The following is an 11295-nucleotide window of genomic DNA, read 5'->3' as shown; positions in this document are numbered from 1 at the left end:
TCTTGATCATCAACCATATTAAACAGATGGTTTATTTACTGCCTGTGAAGATCCAGTGTTAGTTTCTGAGCATTATGATGGCCTCTAACTTGGACGACATTATCCTCTAATCTCTGTACCTTGTCAGTAAGCTGTGACAGGACAGACGTGAGGGGACGTATTTCAGTATTGTATGTGGTCTCCAGCCTCTGAATATATTGCTCCATATCTTCTTTAGTAGGGATAGACGCAATCTGATATACAAATAAGTTATGTTGTTCCCCATATCAGAATAACCTGTGGCTGGGGGGTAAATGTCCCTGTGAAGCAAGCACTGCTCAGTATGTGGGCTTTGGTGAGCGTACAGGGAGATTTGTGGAGCTGTTTTCTTGTGAGGCTTACATTAAGAGAGAAGCTGGTGCAGGACATACAGCCTGGAGCTGTCTGGCATCATGAGGGTTAAGACAGCTTCTTTTTCCATGCTGAGGTGAGGCAGTAATAGCTCTGAAGCAAGAAGATAAGACCTTCCATAAGAAATGCTGCATACCAGACATGCTGCCAGAGGTGGAGGACCTCAGATTAACCTCTGATCTCTTCTTTCTTTCCCATATCGGACAGCATGTTTGAGGCTGTAAATTGCTTATAATTCCCCCAGGAACACGGTCTGAAGAGAATGCTTTCAGTGTGTGCGTTCTCTTGGTGCTATGTCCAGGCCATGTCCTTCCTGTTGATGTACAATACGTCTGAAGGTGGCATTGATTGGGAGCAGGATTGGGAGATGTAACAATCTTGTCTGATCCTTACGGAAACGCGATGGAAACGGCGCCAGAACAGGAAGTGCGTATGTGTGTTTTTATTTTAACAAGGCCAAACATAAGGAATGAGAAGGAGTTGTCCTAGTAGTGGACAACCCCTTTATGAAAATACAATTTTTGGTTAAAAATGAAAAAGGCTTCTCTCCTGTGAGACTTCACTGAAGCTTGTAAAGAGTTGATTTCCATGTAAAACATTTCCCACATTAAGAACATGAAAATGGCTCCTCGTCTGTGTGAGTTCTCTGGTGACTAAGAAGTGATGATTTTTTCACAAAACATTTCCCACATTCTGAACAGGAAAAAGGTTTCTCCCCTGTGTGAGTTCTCTTGTGCTTAACCAAATCTGATTTATCTTTAAAACATTTCCCACATTCTGAACAGGAAAAAGGTTTCTCCCCTGTGTGAGTTCTCTGGTGCTTAACAAAATCTGATTTATATTTAAAACATTTCCCACATTCTGAACAGGAAAAAGGTTTCTCCCCTGTGTGAGTTCTCTGGTGCTTAACCAAATCTGATTTCTGGATAAAACATTTTCCACATTCTGAACAGGAAAAAGGCTTCTCCCCTGTGTGAGTTCTGTTGTGCTTAACCAAAACTGAGTTATCTTTAAAACATTTCCCACATTCTGAACAGCAAAAAGGCTTCTCCCCTGTGTGAGTTCTCTGGTGCTTAACCAAATCTGATTTCTGGTTAAAACATTTCCCACATTCTGAACAGGAAAAAGGCTTTTCCCCTGTGTGAGTTCTCTGGTGATTAACCAAATCTGATTTCTGGTTAAAACATTTCCCATATTCTGAACAGGAAAAAGGCTTCTGCCCTGTGTGAATTCTCTCGTGCTTAACCAAATCTGATTTCCAGCTAAAACATTTTCCAAATTCTGAACAGGAAAAAGGCTTCTCATGTGTGTGAGTTCTCTGGTGATTAACCAAATCTGATTTCTGGTTAAAGCATTTCCCACATTCTGAACAGGAAAAAGGCTTCTCCCCAGTGTGAGTTCTCTTGTGCTTAACCAAACCTGATTTCCGGCTACAACATTTTCCACATTCTGAACAGGAAAAAGGCTTCTCCCCTGTGTGAGTTCTCTGGTGCATAACCAAAGCTGATTTAAGGTTAAAACATTTCCCACATTCTGGACATGAAAAAGGCTTCTCCCCTGTGTGGGTTCTCTTGTGGCTATCAAGAATCATTTTACGATTAAAACATTTCCCACATTCTGAACATTAAAAAGGCTTCTCCCCTGTGTAAGTTCTTTGGTGATTAACAAGATCCAATTTCTGGTTAAAACATTTCCCACATTCTGAACAGGAAAAAGGCTACTCCCCTGTGTGAGTTCTCTTGTGCTTAACCAAATCTGATTTCCGGCTAAAACATTTTCCACATTTTGAACAGGAAAAAGGCTTCTCCGCTGTGTGAGTTATCTGATGTCTGATTAAACTTGATTTCTCTGTAAAACACTTTCCACTTTCTGAACAAGAAAATGGCTTCTCCTCTGTGTGACTTCTCTGGTGATTAACAAGATTTGATTTCTGGTTAAAAAATTTCCCACAGTTGAAACCAAAAAATCTATTCTCTGCTGTGTGAATGCTTTGATATTTAAGAAAAGACTTTTCGAGGGAAAAACTATTTCCATATTCTGAACATGAAAATGGCTTCTTTGCTTTAGGAGCAATTTGTTTTTTAATGCTTATTTTGTGACTTTGATTTTCCTTAGTAGTCGGTAATGAATCAGAAGACAGGACCTGGTTCAAATGAGCAGATGACCGATCTTTGCTGTGAAGAGATGATGGTATATCTGGAGTAATGGTATTCACTTCAATTGTATCCTGTGGGATCTCAAGATCATCAGAATTAAAAATTGAAGATGTCAGCTGTCCCTCTGATCTCCTGGTACAGTCATCTGCCAAGAATAAAACCAATTATTATTTATGAATAACATATCCTTAAAATTTATATTGTTGAATATTTCTACTTAAACTCTATGTAAAAATGTACATTATGTAAAAGTATCATTATTTACCAAGAAAACATCACAGAAAAAAAATCTGCCTTACCAACACCAAATCAGATAACAAATGCATTAGCATTTTAGTGTTGGTTGGGTGTACTGGGGTGTCTATACATGTGGGGTGCACTTATATAGTGCTGGGCAGTCTTGCTACCCAGTATGGACATCATCAGTATCCTAAGCCAGACACTGTGCATCAAACCTGCCTGTGTGACTGGCGTCCTATGCAAGCTTCATCTGTGTGCATCTTTAATACTAGGCAACCATCCTCTCCATGAATTGGTACGATTATTGGTGTTAGTAAGGCTGTATTTTTTTCTGTGATTTTTTTTTAATTTTGCCTTATGTTAGCCGTCATTATTCACCAAGACAATAACAGTTCACAGTCTAATAGAAAACCTCATAGTATGAACCAGTGGATCGTAGTGTCCAACTGTTTGTTAATTCTGCCTCCCTAATATGGAATAAAAAGCCACCAAACAATGTTATGTAGGGGAAAATAATATCAATAAAAACTTCTACTCATCTCACAAAAAACAAGTCCCCACTCAGGTCCATCATCTGTCAATGGAAAACCAGAGGTTTCCACATTATTAGTGGCTCAAAGGCTTTTGAAAAGCAGCATGGCTTCCATAACCCAATCCAGCAATATCCGCTCCCCCAAAGTCAGATCTCCCCCTCACTTCTGAGCCTTGCAGTGCGCCCAAAACACATTCAGCATCCATGTATTTAGCATTACTATAGTGAGAAGAACCCACTTAATTGATGGTGTGTGTCTCCTGGAGCACAATCTGGGCATAATGTGTTGGGTAATGAAACTATATATTTGCAATTTTCACTCTCCAACATCCACTGCGTGCTAATATCCAGAAAGTGAGTCAAAGTAGTCACTACTCCTATAGATTATATCACTGAGGGTTATAATTTCCAAAATGGAGTCACTTTATGGGGATTTCTACTGCTCTGGTTTTCTGTTATTACGTCATATTAAGGTTTCTGTAAATGGTGGGTCCCATCTCCTCTGGGATCTGCTCCTGCAACGTCTGCTTCTCTCACCAGGAGCCGCCTTATTCATCCTGCAGGCGGCACAGGTTATGGAAGAGACATAGGAACCAGAAGCTCTGGGTGGCACAGGTTCTGACCAGCCACTAAGATTAGGGTTGCTGGGACCAGTAGTACCATCCAGTCTGGCAGTATGGGTGTGTGTGCTGTCCAGCTGGAGTAATCTGCTCCCTGCTTCAGCCAACTGGAGAGCACCGCACCCTACTAAAGCTGGAAGCATATTGCTGGAAGCTGCCAGATACAGCCTTGTTCTCCTCTGGTTCAGTCCTCTGTGCTCAGCTCCCGGCTTGTGTATTTGTTTCCTGTTGTGACCTCGGCCCGTTTACTGATTACTTTTGTGTGATTTTGTATTTTCTCTGACCCCCTGGTTCTGACCCGGCTATCTGACTATTCTTCTTGCCATCTCACACCACAGAACATTAGATAACACTGTGGCCCAAGCTTAGGGGGTCTCTGTCTAAGTCCAAATCCATGTAGAGGGGTTAAAGGATGATGAGCAAGGCAAACCCTGGGATCTAGAAAATGGAGTAGATAGCGCCAAGCCTGTTTGTGGTAGCCATCTTTTGAGCTGCCAGGTGACAACGAATAGTGTCCACAATATATTGTGTCTGCCAACTATCCCAGCAACATCTACATTCAAATAGCTAAATGGCGCTTCTTCCCTTTTTAACCTGTCATGTGCCAGACAGTAGTGTACGATCGTATATAGGGGATTGTCAGATTCAAGAGAAGATGGAATATAATTTGTAAGGTTCATTTGTTTCCTATTATCCTTTGTGAAGAATTCCAAAGTTATCACCATATAAAGTGACACACGTCAGATTTGAAAAATGGGCCCAGATAGGAACACAAAACTGGATGCAGGAAGGGGTTAAATCAGAGTATTTTGGGCACTAACTACTATAGTCAAAACTGTGAGTATAGACCATAACACATCTACTGAAATGATCAAACTCAACAGTCTTCATCAGTAAGTAGTGAGTAACTAGTGGTGAAACCTCTCTGTGGTAATTGGAGTATGGGGCTCGGTGGCTCTTGGCAATCTAAACTATCGTAAGGGACAATATTTTCTGTCAGATGAGTTTCAAGAAAAAATATTAGACATTGAAAGAGAACTTTTTATAATAGTGCAGAGATGAGGCATCTTATATTTAGCTTAGAGATATATCATGGCGCAGGTGTAATGTTTTTTTTTGTTTAGTTTATCACAATCTGGTTTGAAGTTAGTCGGTTTTAAAATAAATTGAAAAGTCAGGATAAAGGGAAACTCTGTTGTTATTGTACAGAAATTCACACTTGGCCTCACTGCACATTTAATGTTGTAGATCATAAATGTGAAGTTTGGCCAGAAAGACTGGACCTGGTCTTGTAGGAACCATATGAGCACATTCAGCAGCACAGAAGGGAGAGAAGGTAGATTCATCCAATAAGATATCAGGGTTCTAGGAAGCCAATAGATCATTACCCTCCGCTTTCTCTTACAGGCTCATCATAATATTTTTTTCAAGTGATTTTCTGGTTTTGTGGTTTACAGATCTGGGCAGGTAACGTCTCCTAATCACAGTGAGTAGGTGGATCCTTCAGGTTGTAAGTTCTATGGAAAAGGGTTTCAATGCCCAATATCATTTGAACAGTTTTGGGTGGAAGAGAATGTTGTGGTCTAGAGGCAAAATGGTGATCACACGATTGTGATACGGCCGGACTACACCACTGATAAAGCAGCCACAGCCGGTGACTGAGAAGAATCTGTGACTTCTCTGCATTTAGTGGTCACTACTCACCTGGGTAGTCATATGTAGGAATCTCCTCTTTACACCGCTCATCACCCCTCACATATGTCTCTGTAGTATTAATATGGGTCAGATCTTCACCCTGAAACAAATATTGTAAAAGTCACAGACAGATGGAGAAGTCACATCTATGATCAACTCTAATCCGGCCATTTCCACCGTTCTCATTACACAAGTATAAAACATATAATACTGGAGGATAAAACAAAACTGAGCACAAGACCTTCACAGCCATCTACACATCATAGGGGAGATCACATGACACCTTCTCTCCATCTACCTGATGATCCTGAGGACCACTGGGATCTTCTTGCTTACAGTCCTGTGGAAGAAGAGGACGAGGACATCTCTCTGGTGTTGTCCTCTTACTGGATAGATCTGGAGGAAACACATACAGGGACTGAATTCATTCTTTACATACAGATAATTATAGGCCGTGTGTATTTAGTCCTGTCCATTACCTGGTGATGTGAGGGGCTGAGGATCCTCCATCATGACGTCTTTGTACTAATCTTTGTGTCCTTCTAAATACTCCCACTCCTCCATGGAGAAATAGACAGCGACATCCTGACACCTTATAGGAACCTGACACATACAATGATATCGTCATCCCCCGATCCCTTCATAGCGTTACTGTATAATGTCCAAGGATTCCCAGCATTGTCACCTCTCCAGTCAGCAGCTCAATCATCTTGTAGGTGAGTTCTAGGATCTTCTGGTCATTGATGTCCTCATGTATGAAGGGGTGAGATGGAGGTCCTGTGATTGAACTCAGGGGTCTTTCCCATCCCTCAGACACAGGGTCCTGACAGCGCCCACTAGAGGTCTTCTTCACTACTGTGTAATCCTGGTTATGGAGAGACACATTAATAAATCTCACTCCAGACATTTCCAGAGTCCTCACCTCTCCAGTTCTGTCCATCTGTTATTCCCATAGATAAGAATGATGTAATGTGACGTCATCAGAATCTCTCACCTCTCCAGTGAGACGGAAGAGGATCTCTAGGGTGAGGTGTAATATCCTCTCTGCCATCTTGTCTCTATCCATATCCGTCTTTGATGGGTCCATAAGGAAAATTCTCTTAAATAGAAGATCTTCACTGAGAGGATCTAATATTGTGTAATAATACAATTACTGGAGATAATAAGGGGAAACATATGAGGAGATTTATTATTTTACAGTATTTAGTTTTCTTCTTTACATATACTAATAAAACCTATATATTTTATGCCACATACAGCAAGCAGTTTCTTCCTTGGAGTCTGTAGCTGAACACGTTTCTCAAAGACTCATCTTCCATAAAGCTAATTCTCGTCTCATTTACCGACACTGGAATCGGCATTAGCAATACTGCAGGAGATATTCATTACACGTAACATGAGAAATAACTACTTCATGATGAGGACGACATCTTCATCTTCTACTACGGCTCTACAAACATATTTAGCCAGATTTCTTCACTGACTACATCTCCACCAGTCGTCTATATGAATGTTTCCCGTCTTCCCCGGACTGTAATCTATCATGTTAGATCTCATGTCTGATTCACACACAGAAGTTTGAGGCTTTGATACATGGTAAGGTTTTTAATATTAAACAGAGTAGGACTATCCCAAATGGGTTCATCTTGCCATGGTGGGATAGCTTTCATGCTATTTTTGATCAAAAACAGTGTTGCTAAGAACCCTATTTTATTTAAATGCACTTTTGGTTTTTATTTATTTACAGCAGGGTTTATGATCATTTTTCTTCTTATAGGTTTTTTTCTGATTTATGGCCATAGTAAACATGCGTCTATGTGCTGCATGGATACCAACTTAAACCAAGCTCAAATTCTGTGTTTTTTCACGGGCACCATAGTAGCCCTGTGGGTTGCTGCTATGGATGATACACCCCTAACTATCCAACTATCATATGGTAAAAATCTCATAGGTCCTGGATTTATTAGTATCTGCATGAAGAATGGGGCTAAGTGAGTATTTATTAAAGGGAATCCACTCCCCACGGCCAGCAAGCATCAGAATCTTCACTGAATAAAAAGCCATTTCTCAGCAAACAGACCTCTAATATGAGGCATTCAGGTATGTATAGATTCACATTTATATCCCCTGTATACCAATATTAGAGGTCAGATAAGTCCCAGGGGGTGACAGATTCCCTTTCATCAGCCATGGGGTAATCATAAAACCAGATATGTATCAAGGTACTTACTGTAAGGTGGATAATGGTTGCGTAGTCAATGGGAGGCATGTGTCACAGAGATGGCTGGTGTCTGTGATGTAACCCGGAGTGTTTCTCTAGGGCACATAAGCACTAAGAGGATAGGTTGGTGCACATGGGAGCTGGGTTACGGGTAGCTAGGAGAGAATGGGCGAGTCCAGCTGCCTACATACCTCACCTCTGGGTGTGGTTAACAGCCTATAAAATGGAGGCTGTTGTTTGGTACATGGTCTGTGTGTTTGGAGGGAGAAGGCCTCCTGTGTATGTTTGTCTTCAGACCAAGCCAGGACACTGGACGCTACCCCAGCTTGTGTGCCACACAGGCCTGGCTGAGCAGAGACCTGCTAAGGACATTTACTTTGTTTGCCTGATCTAAAGGCTATTTTCTTTTCTGTTTGGCTTCTGGGTTTATGAAGCAATAAACCCACATGAACTTTTAAAGGAACATGCCTCCTGCTTTCCTCCTGTCACACCAAAGTGAGTAAAACCTCCACAATTGGTGTTAGACTTGCGGGCAGCGTTCCCAGCAGAGACGTGTGACTGCTACAGGATGGGCTGCATGCCCTGGGTGAAGTCTGTCGCAAGCCAGCAAGCATCGCCAGACGAAATGGAGGACCTGCTGAAACACCTGGTCCAGTCGCAGCAGCATCAACAGGAGACCAACAGGCTGTAGTTACAGCAGATCCAGCAGCACTAGCAGAAACAACGTCAGCAGATGCAGCTTCTGGCAACCGCCATCCAGGACAGGATGAGCGCTCCAACCCCAGGTCCGACTGAGGACTCCCATGTCCGGAAGACGGTATGACGGGCTTTGCAGAAAATGACCCAGGGGGATGACGTTGAGACCTTCCTGATGGTGTTTCAAATGGTGGCCGAGAGGGAGAAATTTCCACAAGAGCTGTGGGCAGAGGTACTGTCGCCATACTTGACTTGGAGAGCCCCAGAAGTACGCCTGGTAGGCGTACTATGATTTAGCTTTGCAGGATGCCAAAGAGTATGGCAAGCTAAAAAGTGAGATTCTCGCACGCTTGGGGTTGACAATGACTATCAGGGCACAGTGGGTTAAAATCACCAGAACAAACCACCTCCGTCCCAAATGTTTGACCCGCTGCACCTGGTCCAGAAGTGGCGGCAGCCAGAGTCCTCAATGCCTGCGCAGATGGTAGAGTGGGTGGTGATGGACCGGTTTGTGCACTCCCTGCCGAGGCCCATACAGCCTTGGGTTGCCCAGGGTGATCCCCGGTATGCGGATGAACTGGTTGGACTGATCGAGAGATACCAGGGGGTTGAAGGTTCCTTGGGAAGGCAGCCCACTACATGCTGGAGTTCCCAACAGGGGGTGCAGGCCCAAAAGGTGGTGGGACTTCCAAGGTCCAAATGGACGAGGGAGGTGGTGCCCAAGGTCCATACAGGTGATGTTGTTTGCTGGCGGTGCCACGGCCCAGGCCATATAGCCGCCCTTTGTCCCCTGACCCTTGAGCCGATGGACTGCAGCATAGGACAACGTTGTTCATATTATGCTTATCCGGCCAACAGTGTGAACTGTCCACCCAACGAGGGGCCACAAGCATGTCACATGAAGGTGAACAGATGGGAAGTAACGGCACTGCTAGACTCTGGGAGCCTGGTGACCCTTATGAGGGCCACCCTTCCTCTCCAAATTATCCCGGGGAAAAAAGTCGGCGTTCAGTGCATTCATGGTGATGCTAAAGAATACCCTACGGGCCAGAGTGGACATTGAAATGGCCCACGGTACAGAGTCCCACGAGGTCGGCGTCGTTCAGGACTTGTTGCACCCTATTATTATAGGCTGGGACTTTTGCTTGTTTTGGGATCTGTGGGGGAAGGGTTCTGGGTTCGCTGGCTCAGATAAGAAAAAAATTAACCCTAATGAGGTATCACCACACCCAGAGTCAGACAGGTTTCCTTTTTGTGTCCTTGTGGGGGATGAGGAGGTAGTGCCCCCTGAGTCTGCAATTCCAGAGTTAGGGGTGACCAGAGAGCATTTTGGGTCTGCCCAACATAGGGACTAACTCTGAAGGAAGCCTTTAATAATGTCACTATTATAAATGGGGTTGCACAGGAGTCAGGGACTGACACAAGGTTTCCCCATTTTATGATGAGTAAAGAGTTGTTGTACCGGGTCAAGAAAGTGAGGGAGGAGCGTGTGGAGCAGTTAATAGTGCCGGGCCCCTTTACACGGAAGGTGTTGGACATGGCCCATTCACATGTCTTGGGGGGACATCTGGGAGTGGTTAAAACGCAGGAACGGATCGTGCAAAGGTTCCATTGGTGAACATTGGACATAATTTCAAAAAACATCACAGTAAAAGATAATACCTTACCAACACCAGGTCAGATTGCCAATGCACTGCAGGATGCAGCAAGCCTACATGATAAAGGCAGGGCCAGCACATGTGCAAAATACTGAAGCAGACAGCCACTCACTAACTTACCAAATTCATGGAGGGGGTGACTGTGTAGTATTATACATGCACACCGATAGTCTGCATAGGGCGGACGCCAGTCACACAGATATGTGTGATGCATAGTGCAAAAAAATGTGCAAAAAAGATGAAAAATAGTGTATAAGATAAATACACCACATGATAAATACCCCACCAGGCCTCTTTAGTGTTGGCTGGGTGAATTGGGGCATATGTCTTGTGTGCTTGCATGTATATAATGCTTGGCAGCCCGTCTGATCTAAGGCTATGTGCCCACGATGCTCACGATTTTTTCCTGAGCGTTTCTGCATCTCCCTGGCAGAAAAAAATGCATGCGAATTGTACATGCGTTTTCCTGCCAGGGACATGCGGAAGTGAAGCGTTCTTCACTTGCGTTTCCGCATGCGGGTTGACAAGCGCTTCCCAAGCGATTTTAGCATCGCTTGGAAAGTGCTTGTCAACTTGGTCACACTATATAAATCCATGCAACCAGCATGGATTTATATAGTGTGACCTGAGAGAATGTAAAAAAATAAATCTATACTTACCCTCCAATGGCCTGCGCTGTCTTGCTTCGCTCGGTCCCGGCTGCCGGCAGTGGTAGACTGAAGGACCTGCCGACGTCAGCGTCGTGTGACCCATCACATGACTCTGACGTCAGAGCAGGTCCTTCATTCCATTGCTAAGTGCCGGGAAGTAAGGAGGAGTGCACCGCGGGCCGCCAGAAGGTAAGTATATATTTATTTTTTATTTTATTCTTTTTTACAGCTTTTTTAATGGTACCTGGGTGTGGAGGAGAGTCTCCTGTCCTCCACACCTGGGTACCATCCGCACATTAGAACGTGCCAATTATGCAAGTATAGATGCAGTCTTGCGGAATTGGCACGTTCTAATGCAAGTCAATGGCGGTGAAAACGCAGCGCTTCCGCAAAATAATTGGTAGTGCTGCGTTTTTTTACGCAATGATAATCCGCAC

General features: G+C 43.6%; 1 pseudogene; it reads right to left on the bottom strand.

The window, feature by feature from the left end:
• Positions 1 to 949: 949 nt before the first annotated feature.
• The window catches only part of LOC141223170 (uncharacterized), a 312000-nt pseudogene continuing 301654 nt past the window's right edge, over positions 950 to 11295 (bottom strand).

The sequence above is a fragment of the Phyllobates terribilis genome, unplaced genomic scaffold (assembly GCF_046119375.1).
Source record: "Phyllobates terribilis strain yellow unplaced genomic scaffold, ASM4611937v1 Scaffold_374__1_contigs__length_1864666, whole genome shotgun sequence".
Taxonomy (NCBI): domain Eukaryota; kingdom Metazoa; phylum Chordata; class Amphibia; order Anura; family Dendrobatidae; genus Phyllobates; species Phyllobates terribilis.
This window is presented reverse-complemented; position numbering and strand designations above follow the sequence as displayed.